This window comes from Musca domestica, unplaced genomic scaffold, assembly GCF_030504385.1.
Source record: "Musca domestica strain aabys unplaced genomic scaffold, Musca_domestica.polishedcontigs.V.1.1 78, whole genome shotgun sequence".
NCBI lineage: Eukaryota > Metazoa > Arthropoda > Insecta > Diptera > Muscidae > Musca > Musca domestica.
Genome location: NW_026712403.1, coordinates 398177 through 415807, shown reverse-complemented (window position 1 = coordinate 415807; position 17631 = coordinate 398177). Strand labels below are relative to the sequence as shown.

Here is a 17631-nt window from a genome sequence, read left to right as displayed (position 1 = left end):
ACAGATACTTTTTGACTAGCTTTTTTTTTTGAAACTCAAACGTTTGGTTAAAAATTTACCCTACGGAAGATTTATCCATGCTCTATGAGAGCTATAACCAAATCTATGCATTTTGAAGAATTTATTCACTTTTGAATTCCATGGTTTTTGGCATTTGTGATTTACAATTCCATTAAGACATTACGGTACTGTACGACTTAAGTTATTTTAATTTTGTAACGGATAGAAAACAATCCTGCAATGTACTTCAAATCCTTGAATAACATTTTGCACATATTTGTGCACCTCTTGGTGGATGTTAAATGAAATATAATAAGTAAAAAAACTCTTAAGTTCAACCGGGCCCTGTACTATTTGGAAATGCCCTGTACTATTTGGAAATAACTTGAAAAACTTAAAAAAAAAATCGTCGAAAAATGGGGTTTATACGAAGACGAGGACCTGCATACGCAATTTTTTGTCATAGCCTGTAATAAGGGAGATACTGTTATATAGAGGGTATACGAAAACGTGGAACTGGATAGACAATTTTCTGTCATAGGTTGAAGTATCCATCAAGGTCTTTCAATACGAAATTCAAAGCAATTCTGGGCTATAATATAAAAAGTCCACGTTCTTGTTTTCCATTTTTTGTGTCTTCTTTTATAACTGACAAGTTTATACGGAATCTGCAAAGAGCTATTGAGGTTTCCTGCCGAAAATATTTTTAAAATATTAGCTTGCTGTGTTTGTTGACCAATTTCCAAAGAAATTGTTATTTTTCCTGAAAATTGATATTCTTTTCAGCCCCACTCCCTCCCTATAACCATTCAGCATTTTCTGTCTTTTTAACAAAAAAAATTGTATGGCATATTTAGAAATCACATTCTTATGCGAAAAATTAATAAATAACAAAGGAAATATACGATTTCTTCCCCAGCACAAATAACTACAAATATCAATGACAATTTCGTATGGCTCAGATTACGTTTTCCAATCAGGACATATTTTATGAGCAGACTCCAATAGTGTAAACATTTGCTAACAATGATTTCTGTTTTCGCACTTCCACATGATTTCTTTTTAGCTTCATTTCACTTCACTTCCATTCGATTCGTATCGTATCGCATCGTATGGCATCGTCTCGTTTCATTTCAATTCTATGAGGATTTGTTAGATTGAAAAATGACTTACCGTTAAAAATTCCATTACTTGATTGGCATAACATTCGTTTTTAAAAACTGCAAACATATGGAGATTATCATCAACAGCATCATCGTCTTATGGATTGTTCGAATGCTGCTGCTACTGTTGCTGCTGGTGCGGCCATCGAGGATACCATAAATCCCAAAAAATTCGTACAATTCGAATCCGGGGGAATGAAGAACGAGGCGACAAAGGACACATAGAAAGAGAAAGAGAGAGAGAGAAGGAAACAGATATTATGAAAGTCAACATCAACAGGAAAATAAATCGAATGGTAAACAGGAAGACAATGACGACACTGACAATAATGGATGGAGAATAAATCGAAAGGGACGTTATAATGGATGTTTCATAAATATCATTGTCCTCAAGTAGCCGAGGAATCGTAAGACGACGCTCAAAAGATTTTATGTGCCATACAACAATACAACATGATGAAGAATGGTGATGTGGTTGTTGTTGCTGTTATTGTCGTGTATGCGTTAAATTCCCATAATTTATTGTATATTAAAAATGTTTTGTTTTTTTATTTATTCGGGTATGTGTTTGTATAGCCGTTGCGTATTTGTATTTGGAACTCAAGCAGAAACACGAACACAAGTGTACCATGAAATATGATCTTGATCTTTCATTACCATTAGGAGATTACCAATTTGGACTTAACATGTCTTTACAGTGATATGTTATGGCGAACAGTGATGTTAACAGACACGATTAGAATGACGTATGATAACAGTTTGTGGAACATGGAGAACCAGAAAAAAACTTCGGATTTGTATGAGTTGAATAATCCGTTAAAAGGCAGACATAATAAGGACTAAAAATATCAAAATTTGGCAAAATTCATTGGAAACGTCAAAAAGTGAAAAATACTGGAAAATCAATGGAATGGACAGATATGTCCTATTTCTTATCAACGGTTCTGGGTGTAAAACAAAGATCTCTATCATATTTCAAAACGCTATCCTAAATATTGCGAAGTATATCTGAAAATATAGGGGTCCCTTTGTGCACTGTCAAAGCTATATAAGGGCCTTAACAACATTTGGCTTAGGAACCTAGGATTCCCTTGGGGTTTCGATTAAAAAAGAGCACTATCAAGTCTACTTGGCACTTTCCACAACCCAGGCTGGCTATTTTACTGTGAAGTTATAAGAAAATTTAAAGGGAATTGGGAAAAAGTGCTGAAATTTTCAGAAATAAACAATGTTTCTTATTAACAACCAGTAACGAAATGTCAAAAGTCCGGCAGGCCGACTACATAATGCCCTACACATGGTGGTTTCAGAGGCAACTAATATATGGGAGGTATATCCAACTCTGAATCGATTTTCAACAAATTTGACGGAACCTTTTGTACCTCTCGTACCAAATAAGTATACCAAAAAATTTCTTCACCAAATGGAAAAATTCAGTTGAATGTGAAAAAAATCTATCCAATTTGGGCTGATCGGAAGCTATATCCAAATCTGAACCGATCTCCATGAAATTTGAAACAGGTATTTCTGAGCTATATCTGATGGCCGGTACCAAATGTCATTCTTGTGAAGGGCATATTACAACTGTGAGGGACTTTAACGCCAAATCGGATGAAACATATATATGGGGGCTAAAGCTATATCTGAACCGATTTTCACCAAAGTTAAAGTACTTGCAATACCCTATATCACATAGTGGTGAGGGTATTAAGCCTTTGTGAGTTTGCTTGTAACATGGAGAAGCAAGCGAGAAAGACCCATAGTAAATTTTTAAAGGATCTTCATAGAATCATTTACTGAGTCGATTTATGCATGTCAGTCCGTACGTCCATGTATTCTTATGAACAAAATGCAGGTCGCATTTATTATCCGATTGAGATGAAATTTTCCAAACAATATTTGTTTGGCTCAAGGACGAACCCTATTGAAATTGACGAGAATCAGTTTAAATTTAGAAATAGCTCCCATATATATCTATAATCGATTTCGCGTTAATTGTGCACCAAATGGCTAATATCAACTCTAATGGACTGAATTTTGGCAAATCTGATCTTATTCAGTTTAGAAATAAATACATCAAGTCAGGTGAATATCGGTTCAGATATAGCTATAGTTCCCATCTATATGTTTCATCAGATTTTTTTGTTAAAATCTCTCACGTGCGTTATATGCACTCCACAACAAGGATATTTCATATCGGACATCAGATACGGCTCGAAAATACCGCTGCCAAATTTTGTCGAGATTGGTTCAGATTTGTTTATAGCTTCGATATACATCTTCATCCGATTTTACGGTTATTGTCCACCATAAATGTAATATTGGCCCAAATTGGATAGATTTTTTCATATTTAACCGAATTTTCCCGTGTGGAGAAAATCGGTTCTTATCGAAGTCATATCAAGTACTATACAGCAATGCCTTCGTCAAATTTGTAAAAAATGGATTCAGAGTTGGATATAGTTCCCAAATTGTGACTACTCTAAAGGCATGACACGCATTTAAATTAGGTTCATATAAATTTTCAATATAATTTTTTTTTTTTTTTTTTGTTACGGAAGCTCTACTAAATACACAGTGGTGTAGGGTATCATGTAGTCGGCCCCTCCTGACTTTTGACCTTTCTTTACTGTTTGAAAATTTTGAAGTTTTTAGGGGACATACCAAAAATAGTGGTCCGACATATTCCATATTTACATTAAATCCATTGTTGATAGAAATATTGAAATACACGATGATTGTAAAAAATCGATATTAAAACTGTTGACACCTTGGGGGGAAGGTCCCTACCCACGTATGATGGTGGGATGCACCTGAAGAAGTGGACCGGGCTCTGATGTCACATTATATAAGAGTTATGATCATTCGAAATTTTGACCCATAATGGATGAGGTACTAGAATGTGTAGTTCGACATCGTCCATTTTCACATCTGACCTATTACTGATGTAAAAAGAAATTTATTTCCAAGTTTATGCAAATAGTTGTTAATCAAAATGTACATCTTTATGAGGAAGGCACCAGAAGGAGTTGGCAGAAAAGTCTCTTATATACATCAGATCTCTAGTTGAGAAATATATTTAGGTATACAAAGTTTGATCAGAATTGCTGATTTGCTCGGCAAATTATGTGAGATACAGGTATTGAAAATTGTGGGGAAAGGGGTGGACCGATATCTTATATCTTCGCACCAGATTTTGTGTTAATAGAAATATTGTGATGGGTGAAATTTGAAGGGAACGAGATGCTTACTTTGCATTAATGAGCGTTTTGGTTATTTATAGATTTATCCTGTGATGGAGGAGGTACCATAAAGAGTGACCCGACATATCCCATCACCAGAAATTGTGTTATTTTAAATATTGGCATATGCCGAGTTTTGAAATAATCGGATGCTCATTTCCCATTTTATGAGAGTTACAATTATTCAAAATATTTACCATGACATAGAATTGATGTAAATATTGGGATTCAATAAGTTTGCCCAAAATTGCATGATCCATTATAGTTCTATTGGGAAAATTATTTTCTGTGAAAAATAGAACAGTGTTGGCATGTGTGTTCGGGATACCATAGTATTTTGTTGTTGCCAAATGGTCAGGCTTAATCCTAATATTGATGTTTTTATAAAAACAATGTTTGTTGGAGAACGATTTTAATGTTTACCAGGGAGTGAGGAGGTAATACCTAGGTTTCGAAAAGAGCCACCAATCCTTATCAGTTCTCTTTTTATTTGTCTGGGATATTCTCCTCAGAAGTTATTTTAAAAATAACTCCTATGAAAAAAAAACTTTTTTCACCTACGTGACGAGATCGTAAGCTCAATAGAAGAGGAACCAAAGAATTACATAAAACTAAAATTGTTTTGGAAAATCTTCTTAATCTTACAATCGCACTTATAAACATTTTCATCTTTATCCACTTGTGAAAAAGTTTACCTTTTGTGTGGAGGTTTTTGATGGTGTGGGCCGATATTGCCCATCTCCGAACTCGATAGAAGTTTTAGAATAATATGACGATGTATCAAATTCGGATGAAATCGGATACCCGCTAGAGTTTTTTTTTAATTTTCCCGCCCTTTAGAGACATAATTTCCCTACCTACGACAAGCATATTTCCAAGAATTATGAAGCATTTAAGACATCAGAAGGCTAAGTTATTGATGCCTAAATGTTAATGAAATTTGACAAGTTTTGTCGGGCAAGAAAATGTCATTACAAAAGCTGGAGGCTCACAAAAATTTAGACGTATGCCAATTTCCATTAAACTTGCCTTTAATAAATTTATACGTACGAATATATTGAGATATATACTTATATTTAACCAAATAATCTAATATTATAAAAAAATTATTTATTAAAATATAGCGATTGTCATAATGAACCCATTCCGGAAAACCTCAATGGGCGGGCAAAGAGATCCACTCTGATATTAAATTCGGTTACTCTCTTCCATTTTTAGTTCAATATCTCACCTAATAACTTAACGGTGCCGTTGTAATGGTAATAGAGTAGTAACTTCCTGCGAAAGCTTATGATTGAGTGAGTAAATAAATTTATCTCAAAATACCAACATTCGCACAACATGAATATTTATGGGAATTGTTATTCATTTATTTTCTCTTATTTTTTTGGAAGAATGTTAACATTCCAACTGAACATCAACAGCTGTAACTTTGTTGGAATCCGTGAATTCTCCGCGTTACATTTACGTTTATTCAAATAAATGTCTTGCGATTCCCGGCGACAAGGTCATTGAAATTATCATCATATTTCAAATGGATTTTTGCCAAAGTGAATAACATCAGTGAACAAAAAAAAAAAAAAAAAGACGTCTTTAGCGCCTTAGCAACAAATGATGATTTTCAGAGACCAAAAAAAATGTTATGAGACAGGAAATACATGAAATGCTATGGAGAACATGAAGGGAAAAATGTATTTGGTTTTTGTTGGTTGTAACATTAAAATAAATTCTTCGGATCAGCTGAAGCTGAAATGATCTAATTAAGAAACCACGTTTCACACGCATTTTGGTGGGTTTTTTACTGTACATTAACGCAAATGTTGTAAATTGTGTTAAATCAATATAACGACAATGTGGAATTAAAGCTTTGGATAAAGAATTGCACAATTTTAATGGTGCTAGTTCAGAATCTTGACATACATTGAACAAGTTTGGAAATATTGCTTTCTGTTCATTTTAATTTCAAAATATTAAATGACAACCATATTTACTAATTTCAAAATACCAAAAAATACGATTGGCTTAGCAGTAATCCAACCAGTCATATTTTAAACAATTCCTTTAGAAATTGTGGTTGAAATCTCTGAAATGACGAGAATCAGGAGGTATTGCAATATAGGGCCTATAAATAATATTACCCGTATTTTGAAAAAAAAAAAATAAATAAAAATTCTGAGGGGGTTTTCTATCCTCTTGCGATATGAGTAGTCAAATTTTAGCTAATTTTTTTGGAACACATTTAAAACTTTTAACATGTTTCAAACAGGAATGCACTCGTATAAAAGAACAGTATCAAGTGATGTACCTATGAGATAATACAACTAGTGATACGTAGTTGAAAACAAAAGCTGATGTTTTAATAAGCTTAAAATGGATTTTCAATTATATTGTTCAACCCTGAGTGGAATTCGACTTTTAAGCTGGCCAATGAATGAGGAGCTTTTTATGACTATTATTAATTAAAGAACAAGTAAAAAAAGTAAGTTCCGCCGGGCCGATCTTTAAATACCCTCTACCATTTGGAACAATTTTGGCAATTTTCGAAAAAAAATCCGTTAAAAATTCTGTTAAAATCTTAAAAAATTGGAATGTAGCCGTTATATTAGGGTCTATACGACGATGTGGACCTGCATAGGCAACTTATTTCATAAATAATTACAATATTCAAATGCGAAACTTGAATGCGGTGAATAATGTAGCTAAAATCATCAAAATTTCGGATATAGGGAGGAACCGTTATATGGGGCTATACTTTTTTCTTTCATAGGCTGTAGTACCCATTACCAACATCAAATCGCTAAATCGACATAGAATTTTATGCTGATCAAGAATATATATACTTTGTGGGGTCTAAAATGTAGGAGGGTCATACCAAAACCGGAACCTATATATGCAATTTTCAGGATTTTTATATATAACGTTATCTGGGGGCTATAGTAAAAAATGGACTTATACAGGAATGTTATGTCACAGGAATTATAACACTTTACAAACTCTAAATTCAAATTTTGGAGCAATTCCGTGGAAAGTTTGCTAAAATCACCAAAATACCGAATATTGGAAAAACTGTTATGTGAGCCAGAACCAGATATACAGGGTGAGATAAAAAAAACTGCTACAAAGTCAAACGCCAAAATTTTTGCATTTTTTTTTAATTTTATTGAATTAAAGCAAAAGATGTCGGAAATAGCATCAAATTTAAGAATAATTAATTCAAACGAATAAATAATTCAAACGACTAACGAAACCGCCACACGCTGCCCGAATATTACCCTGGGGTATTTTGGCCCATTCCCGGTGAAACGCTTGCTTGAGGTGATCGACACTTTGGTATTTTTTAGTGCCAACCTTGCTTTCCAAAATATTCTATACACATTTGTCCAATGGATTGGTATCCGGAGATTTTGGTGACCATTGTGCACTAGAAATGAAGCGAGGAACCTCATTTTATAACCATTCTTGGGTGGCGCGTACTGAGTGCGATGGTGCTGAGTTCTGTTGGAATGTCTAAGGTCTGCGGCCAAAATGTTTACATGCCCAAGGCTTTAATACACCCTCCAGAATATTTTTGCGATAATATTCGGCATTTATTCTGATGCTCACCATGACCGGCGCTTGAGTTTTGGTGGCCAACCGAAGGTGCACAGTTTCAGCTGACCTCTTTGGCAAGTAACCACTAGTAATTTGTTTGTTTACAAACTGTTGGACAACGAATGTTTTCTCATCGGACAAAATCCAATTCGGTTCACCACTTTCTGCCAAGCGAAGCAACTCCTTAGCTCTTTTGAGTATATTTTTGTATCCTACACCGTACTATGGAGGGTATATTAACTTTGTCATTCCGTTTGTAACTCCTCGAAATACTCATGTCAGACCCAACAAAGTATATATATATCCTTGATCAGCGTAAAATTCTAAGTCGATTTTGCCATGTCCGTCTGTCTGTCTGTCCGTCTGTCTGTCCTTCTGTCTGTCCGTCTGTCTGTCTGTTCTAATCACGCTATCTTTCGAACGAATTGAGATAGAAGGCTAAAATTTTGCATACGTGTTTATTTTTCCAATAGGCAGGTTAAGTTCGTAATGGGAACTACAGTCTGTGACAGAAAAATGTCTATGCAGGTCCAGGTCTTCGTATAGGCCCCATATATCAGTACCTCCCTATATTCGGTATTTTGACGAGTTTAGGTACAATACCCACCGAAATTGTTTGAGATATCGTATATATAACGTTAGTAATGGATGCTATAGCCTGTGACATGAAATTGTCTATGCTGGTCCAGGTCTTCACACAGCTCCGATATAATGGTACCTCCCTATATACGATATTTTGATGATTTTAGCTACATTATTCACCGTTTATTTCAAGTTTCGAATTTGAGTATGATAATGGCTAATGGCAAACAATGCCTATGTAGGTCCATGTCATATAGACCCCAATATAAAGGCAATATTCGGTATTTTTAAAATTTAACAGAATTTTTTAAGGATTTTATTTTTGTAAAATTTCCAAATTCGTTCAAATTCTCAAATTTTGGAGGGTATTCAAAGCTCGGCGCGGCCGAACTTACTGCTTTTTAACTTCTTTTTTCTGCTGCGGTGTAAGTTCTTGCACTTTTTGGAATTTCAATGGCTTTACCCCGAGAACATTTTTTAAAATTTGCTGGATGGACTATTGCGATATGTTCAGCTCACGGGCCATTTTGGGCCACTGCGACGCGGGTTTCGATCAAGTCGCTTCTTTACTTTTCGAACCAGTTCTGCTGATGTTGCTGTTTTCTTCCATCCACTTCCTTGACATCGGGCTACGCTACCAGCATCTCGGTAACAAGCGATGCTACGAGACACAAAAGATATATTCACCTTTAAATGCTCTAACGATAGCCACTTGTGGTTTTCCAGCCAAATAAAAAGAAATCAAACTGTCACGCTAGATTTCCATCACGAATAACTTTTTTCTGCAAAATGCTCACCAAAATGCTTTTGTACGCTTGTAAACGACATAATGAGCTGTCACTAGAATAATTTAAACATCTGTCGGACGAGTGGCTTGGAAATGACAGCAGTCTGAATTTGGTTGTAGTTTTTTTATCTCACTCTGTATGCTACAAAGTTGGAAAAATTCGAAATGGTACCAAATTTGGCATACGCAGAAGAGATAGAGCTGAAAATCTGAAATTTGGGTCGCTTTTTGTGAGGTGGTGTTGATATATGGAGATGGATTTTGAAAAATGTACCAAAAAGTACGAGAGCACTAAATGGTATTTAATTTGGTTTTTAGGGAAGGGATAGAGTTGGAAATCTGAAATATCAAAAAGGGGCTTTGATGATGTATAGCATTGATGAACTCAATTTGAACAATGAGCGTAGCAAACTGCACTAAACGGTACAAAATTTTGGTACAATTTGTTTTTGGGTGAATGGATGAAGATGGGATGTTGAAATTTAGTATAGGAAGATGTCTATCTGTGTCAATACAGTATCAATAGTTTGAAAAAAATTTTTATGTCAACTTGATCTAAATTTTTATAAAAATATTAAGATTTTGGCACTTTATACTACATCCACTTTTTGGTAGAAATATGCGACTGTGCGTAGCTTGAACGAATTATAAATTTCAACTTTTTTGGTTTTGGAAATTACACCCTTTGGTTTTGAAATTTACACCTTTTTAATCCAAAGCATGGAGTTCTTTATTAAAATTTTCCATAACAAACTTTTGGGTCAGGATTGGTATAATTAAAACTACAAAAAACTCTTTTAAAAATTAAAAAATAAAAATGGAACATGGATTGAAGTTTTTCCCAGGCTTCATCTGTTATACATCAAGATAAGTAGTGAGTGGGGACTTTAAGGGTACCGCCAAATATTTAGTAGTTAAATATTGAACCTAACTAGCCTACCAATTTAATTAACATTAACAGTCTTTTGAAACAAATCGTTCTTGTGATGAATTTAGGTATTGTGAATTAAATTGCGGTTTGCCTTTTTTTATTCTTAAGCTCCAGTTTTATTCAAGAAAAAATTCCAATTCACCACCCCTTTGTGTCATAACCCTTAACTCATTGCCCTAAAGGCCCCCTAAAGACATTAGCCGATTTACTCGAGTCGTTTGTGTTACAAAATCCTTAGCTTCTTTCCCCCTCTTTGCATTTTTCTCAGAACTCGATTAAAAATCCTTTTCTTCTTAGGCTATCCTTAGAAACAATAGCACATAAAGGAATGACATTAAGAACAAGTATTTTCAATTGTTATGGAATTTTCTGCTTTGATATTGTGCTAGGAATGCCATAAGCAAAAAGATTATGTTGCTCAACTTCATTTCCGTTTTCTTTAGACATTTAATGTTCTCTTCGTGTGAAGTCTTTGCTGGTGTAGTATCAGATTGAAGGCCGTGGTTTAATCGGCACTTCAACAGGTGATTTGCACATTCAAAAATTCACACAAACCACATTTACATGTTTCAAATGACTTGTTGTTGTTGGTGGTGGTTTTGCTGCTGTTGTTGTTGTATAATTTAAATGCAAAAATAAGCTGAGTGGAAGACAATAATGACAAAGTAGAGATAGGTTGTAACACGTATATGTCGTTCTGCAATGCCATGGCTTTTCCGTCGTTGGCAAAGGCATTGAGCAGTGAATGAATGGCATCTTTTGCAATATAGATTTACATATTATATCAATGGTTCTGGTTTGCCATGGTGTTCTTCGGAATAATATATCAAACGAAGTGAAATTTTAATGCAACACATTTTGGAAATGTTGTTTTCTTTTTAAATATTGCAATAACTTTGTCGAATGCCCAGTGGGGGAAAAACAAAGTTTCATTTCATAACAATCTGATATTCATTTCAATTGTTATTAATTCGATGGAATATTAAAATAACTTCTGGAGATTGCAATGAAATTAAATGAGGGAGAATAAATTTTGATGAACTATAAAAATTAAATAAAAAGAAGTAAAAAAGCAGTATGTTCGGCCGGGCCGAACTTTGAATACCCTCCACCATATGGAACGAATTAAACAATTTTCAAAAAAATAAAATCCATTAAATTTTATTTTAAATCTTTACAATATCTAATATAGGAAGGTGCCGATATATGGGGGTATATATAATATTGTGGACTTATTAAGACAAATCTATGTCTGGGTGTAAAGTACTCACAAGGAACTCCTTGTGTGGATTTTCAGATAATTATATTGGAAAAAGTGGCTAAAATCATCAAACTACTGAATATCGGGGGTATCGTTATAGAGGGGATATATGATATCGTGGACCTATATAGGCAATTCCCTTTCAGGGCGTAAAGTGCTCACAAAGAACTCCTTGTGTGTATTTTCAGACAATACGATTTGAAAATGCGGCCAAAACCATGAAAATACCGAATATCGGGGATACCGTTATATGGGTGTTTTACGATATAATTAACCTATATAAAGAATTCTCTGCCGGGGGTAAAGTGCTCACAAAAAACCCCTTGTGTACGATTTCCGTTGAAAAATGTGGCTAAAATTATCAAAATACCGAATATCGAGGGTTCCGTTATATGAGGGCTATACGATATCATGGACCTATATAGATAATACTCTGCCGAGGTATAAAGCACCCACAAGGAACTCCTTGTGTGGATTTTCAGACAATTCCGTTAAAAAATGTAGGTAAAATCATCAAAATACCGAATATCGGGGTGTACAGTTATATGGGGGATATACGATATCGTGGACCTGTATAGACAATTCTTTTTCAGAGGAATTTTGTGGAATTTCAGACACTTCCATTGAAAAATGTGGCTAAAATCGTCAAAATACCGAATACCGGGGGCACCGTTATGTGGGGGCTATACGATATCGTGGACCTATATAAATAATTCTCTGCCGAGGTATAAAGTACCCACAAGGAACTCCTTGTGTGTATTTTCAGACAATTCCGTTGAAAAATGTGGGTAAAGTTATCAAAATACCGAATATCGGGGGTACCGTTATATGGGGGATATACGATATCGTGGAGCTATATAGACAATTCTCTCTCAGGGGGTAAAGTATTCACAAGGAACTATTTGTGTGAATTTTCAGACGATTCCATTGAAAAATGTGGCTAACATCTTCAAAATACTGAATATCGGAGGGTACCGTTATATGGGGGCTATACAATATCGTGGACCGTATAGCCCATCTTCGAACTTGACCTGCCTGCAGACAAAAGAGAGATGTGTGCAAAAATTTAGCTTCCTATCTTAATTCGTTTAGACTGTAGCGTGATTACAACAGACGGACGGACAGGGCTAAATCGTCTTAGAATTTTGCGCTGATCAAGAATATATATACTTTGTTGGGTCTAAAATGATTATTTCGATGAGTTACAAACGGAATGACGAACTTAATATACCCTCCATAATTTTAATACCCTCCATCACTGGCTAAAAAAAAAAAAACATTTTTATATAAAACGTTCAAACGTGTTCAACTTGAAACTACAAATACCAGTAAGACCGTTTGGATAATGCGGTTGAACTTTTCAAATACCATAAAGTGGATGAGGCCGTTGTATGGGGGCCATACCAAAACGGAATATACTTCATATACGGTATATACTTATATACTTCAAGGATTGTCACCTACCAAATCCTCTTAAATACCAAAATTGTAACAATTTCTTGGGTAAATATGACTAGGATTATTAAAATAACGAATATCGGTGGGTATCACTGGTAAAACGTGAAATATTTAATGTTCTGCCGCCGGAGCTCGAACCCATTATGACTACAATTACTAATTTTTTGACAAATCCGTGGAAAAATCTGGCATTTTCAATACCAAGCATACTAGACACAATAGAAAGTGTTGTGCTAAATTTTGAAGCTGTACGTCAAATAATGTGGACTGACAGACAGACCGTCATCATATAATCGACTTAGAATTCTATGCTGATCATAAATATATGTATATACTTTATAGGGTCTACAACGAATATTTAGGGATATTACAAACGGAATGACAAAGTTTATGTTCCCTCCTTTTCAAGATGGAGGGTATAAAAATCTAAAAAGCATAAGTCGGTTTTGCCGACGAACATTTATATCCAATTTTATAAGAAATTATGAATTCCCATAATTTACATATTCATATCAGAATTCTGGTCATATCAGATCATGTCATGGCAGATATAAGTATTGGAAATTGTGACCCTTTGTAGGTGAGATACAAGAAGGAGTTGGCAGAAATGTTGTGTTGGCAAAAATGTTTGGATGTCTGAAATTTGGAGAAAGTTGAATGCTTATTTCGCGTTTTATGAGCATTTCGTTTTACAAAATCTTGAGCCGGGGGACGTACCAGAAGAAATGGTCCGATTTCTACCATCTTTATAACAGATCATGTGTTGATAAAAAATATTGAGATGTGCCAAGTCTGAATAGAATTTGACGTTAATTTTGCGTTGTATGAGCTTCATGGATACTCAAAATTTTGACCCTTTGTGGGGGAGGTACCAGAAGGAGTGGACCAATACATCCTATCTTTACACCAGATCTTGAATTAGCAGAAGCAATGGGACGTGAGTAATATGAAGAGAACCAATGTTTATTTTGGATTCTTTGCATGTTTTAGTTATTCAAAACTTAGACCCTTTGTGTGAGAGGTACTAGAACGAATGGTCCGATCTCTACAATATTCATAACAGATCTTGTGTTGATGGAAATATTGAGATGTACCAAGTCTGAATAGAATTGGATGTTAATTTCGCTCTTTATGAGTTTCATGGATATTCAAAATTTCGACCTTTTGTGGGGGAGTTACTTGATGGAGTGGACTGATATTATCCATTTTTGCACCTGACCTAGAACTGACGTAAATATTAGGATTTGCAGAGTTAAAACAAAATCGTATTATCGATTCTCTTTCTGTGCAGAAAATTTTTTTTGAAAATTTCAACCCTTTGTTGGGGAGGTGCCAGAAGCAGTGTACCGATATATTCCATCTTAACACCAGACCTTAAATAAATATAAATATTGCGATTTGTGAAATTTGAAGACAATCGGACTCTTGCATCACATTTTATGAGAGTTGTAATTATTTAAAACTTGGACCCTTTGTGGGGGAAGCACCAAAAGGAATGGACCGATATTGTTCATTTTCGCACCTGACCTAGCACTGACGCAACTATCAGGATTTGCAAAGTTGGAAAAAAATCGGATTATCGTTACTCTTTCTGTGCAAAAAATATTTTTTTTAAATTTGGACTTTTTGTGAACGAGCGGACCGATATCGTCCATCTCCGAACTCGATCTAAGTTTAACAACAATATTACGATGTACCAACTTTGGATCAAATTGGATACTCCCTTCGAGAGTTATCATGTGCACCAGCCAGACAGACAGATAGACGAAACGGACGGACGATCGACGGACATCTCTACATCGACTCCAAATGTTTTGAAACGGATTTGGTCCAAAGAGACCTTGGGTCTAAAACCATTATTTCGACTAGGCACGTTTTGACCGTATCAAATGATATATACCCTCTGTAGCCATATGGCTGAGGTTATAACTAGGATATGCGAAATGTTAAAACAATCGGACTCCTATTTCAGATGGTATAAAAGTTATGATTATTCGAAATTATTACCCTCTATGTGGGAGGTACCGGAAAATGTCGGCCGTTATGGACCATTTACTAACCTGTTCTAGTTCTGCTAAAAATATTGTGATATTTCACGGTTGACCGATGTCGGATACACCTCCGCTCTATGTGGGTCATTCAATTTTTAAGATTTAATAAAGTTTAACCATTTATAGGGGTATCACAACAGGAAGACTAAATTAGACTAAAATAAGCCATCATAGACCTTGATCTAAGTTTGACAAAAATATTAGGATGTACCAAGTTTCGCATACGTTTTTTGAAGGTTATCGTGTACACCAATCGGAGAGACATTTTTGAGGCATCATATGATACCCTCAGCAGCCAGATGGCTTAGGTACATAACATATTCCCCGTATTTTTCCAAGAAATATTACCAAAAACACCATATAACTTACTGCAAGAAGTATTTTCTCGGGAATTGTTAAATACCCTCCACCATTTGGTAAAAAATCGTTTTTAAATAAAAGTATCAGGATTCAAACGTGTTCTACTTTAAACTGAAACTACCAGGGACATCTGCTGGAGATAACATTACATTTTTACAAATTACAATAAAATGAGTGGAACCATTATATGTGGCCTATACCAGTTAATAGACCTGATTCGAACATTTTTTGCAAGGAGAGTCAAGTTTCAGCTGATTTGGTTTGAAATTGTGGCAGGAAACTTCAAAATGCCTTAAATCGGGAGATACCCTTATATGAAGGATATACCTAAAAGTGGACCAATATAGCCCATTTTTAATATCAATCAGCCTGTACATAATATAAAAATCTGTAGCTCCAAAAACCTTGACTCTCTCGTAATTTCAACTGACTGACGAACAGACAGACGGAAGGGCATCGCTAAGTTAACTTAAAATTTTATGCTGTAATATATAATTTTTAGGGTGTCCGACGAATATTTCGAGGTTTTTGTAAACGGAATGACAAATGTAACAGCCTCAAAGATTCTCAGATATCCTTCAGGGAATCACTAAATTTGGATTTGACTTTGCCCCATATTAAGTTTTTCAAACTCTGTCTAGCAACAGGGTTGTGGAGACATTGATCATTGGACTCAGTATCAATTACATCTAAATAATGCCTGCAATGAATGACCTCTCTCTTAAAATAAATGGATTTTAAATCTTTTTCGCTTTTTTTGTAAAAAATATGCAGCAAGATTAAAAGCTGTTGACAAACCCGCATATCTTTCTCTACTGCAAACACGAAATCCAAAAAAAAAAAAAAAACTCAACTTACCCGAGAAGAAAGCTGGATCTTTTGGACCATTTTGGAGCCTGCTGCACTTCATTGGATAAAAGTCCGACCATAATAAAATGACTTACTTATTCCCTTAATGGCCTAGAATCCGCTTATAATTTCAATTTCATTTGCGATTCCAGCGGCGAAAAACTTTCCTGCTATTCTCTACAACGAAGCCATTCACACAGCGCTATGGAGACGAACAATACAAAATGGCTACAGCTACACCTTTGTTTGCGTAGGCGGAAATCCAGTGGGACAACGATGGCAGATATTCTTCGGAAAAAAATCAAATTCAATTTTCTTGTTTTTACTTGAACTCGGAATGGATGGAAAAAAATATATGCCTGTGTGACAAAAAGTTGTTATTTTTGTTTGGCATTAAAATTCATGGCCTTCCTAAGTAGTTAATTATACCCTACACCACATAGTGGTAAGGGTATTATGTCTTTGTGCATTTGTTTGTAACATGGAGAAGGAAACGATATAGACCCATAGTTACTTTTGAGAACCTTCATAGAATCACTTTCTGAGTCGATTTATGCATGTCAGTCCGTCTGTCCATGTATTCTTGTGAACAAAATGCAGATCGCATTTATTATCCGATTGAGATGAAATTTTCCAAACAATATTTTTTTGGCCCAAGGACGAACCCTATTGAAATTGGTGAGAATCGGATCAAATTTAGATATAGCTCCCATATATATCTTCATCCGATTTCGGGTTAAATGTGCACCAAATGTCCACTATCAGTCCAAATTACCTGAATTTTGGCACACCCAACCGAGTTCGGCCTAGAAGCAAGTATATCAAATTTGGAGAAAATCGGTTCAGATATAGCTATAGCTCCCATATATATCTTTCATCCGATTTGATATTTAAGTCCCTCACATTCCTACTATGCACTCCACAACCGTGAAATTTGGTACCAGGTATTAGATGGAGCACAGAAATAGCTGTTTTAAATTTTATCGAAATCGGTTCAGATTTGGATATAGCTTCCATATATATCTTCATCCGATTTCGGGTTAATTGGCCACCAAATGGCCAATATCAGCCCAAATGGCCCGAATTTTGGCAAATATGACCGAGATTAGCCTTAAAGCAAATACAACAAATTTGGAGAAAATCGGTTCAGAAACAGCTATAGCTCCCATATATATGTTTTACCCGATTTGGTATTTAAGCCTCTCACATTCGTAATATGCACTCCACAAGAATGATATTTGGTACCAGATAAAAGATACAGCCCAGAAATAGCTGTTTGTAATTTTATCGAAATCGGTTCTGATTTGGATATAGCTCCCATATATATCTTCATCCGATTTCGGGTGATTGGCCACC

At 35.1% G+C, this 17631-nt stretch overlaps 1 long non-coding RNA gene across 1 annotated transcript; it reads right to left on the bottom strand.

Moving 5' to 3' along the window:
- Positions 1 to 1225: 1225 nt before the first annotated feature.
- Positions 1226 to 16617, bottom strand: LOC131806525 (uncharacterized). Its single transcript, XR_009344074.1, has 2 exons — positions 16285 to 16617; positions 1226 to 1293 (listed from the first exon to the last, which is right to left on the bottom strand). It is a non-coding gene; the product is annotated as an uncharacterized LOC131806525 (long non-coding RNA).
- Positions 16618 to 17631: the final 1014 nt, after the last annotated feature.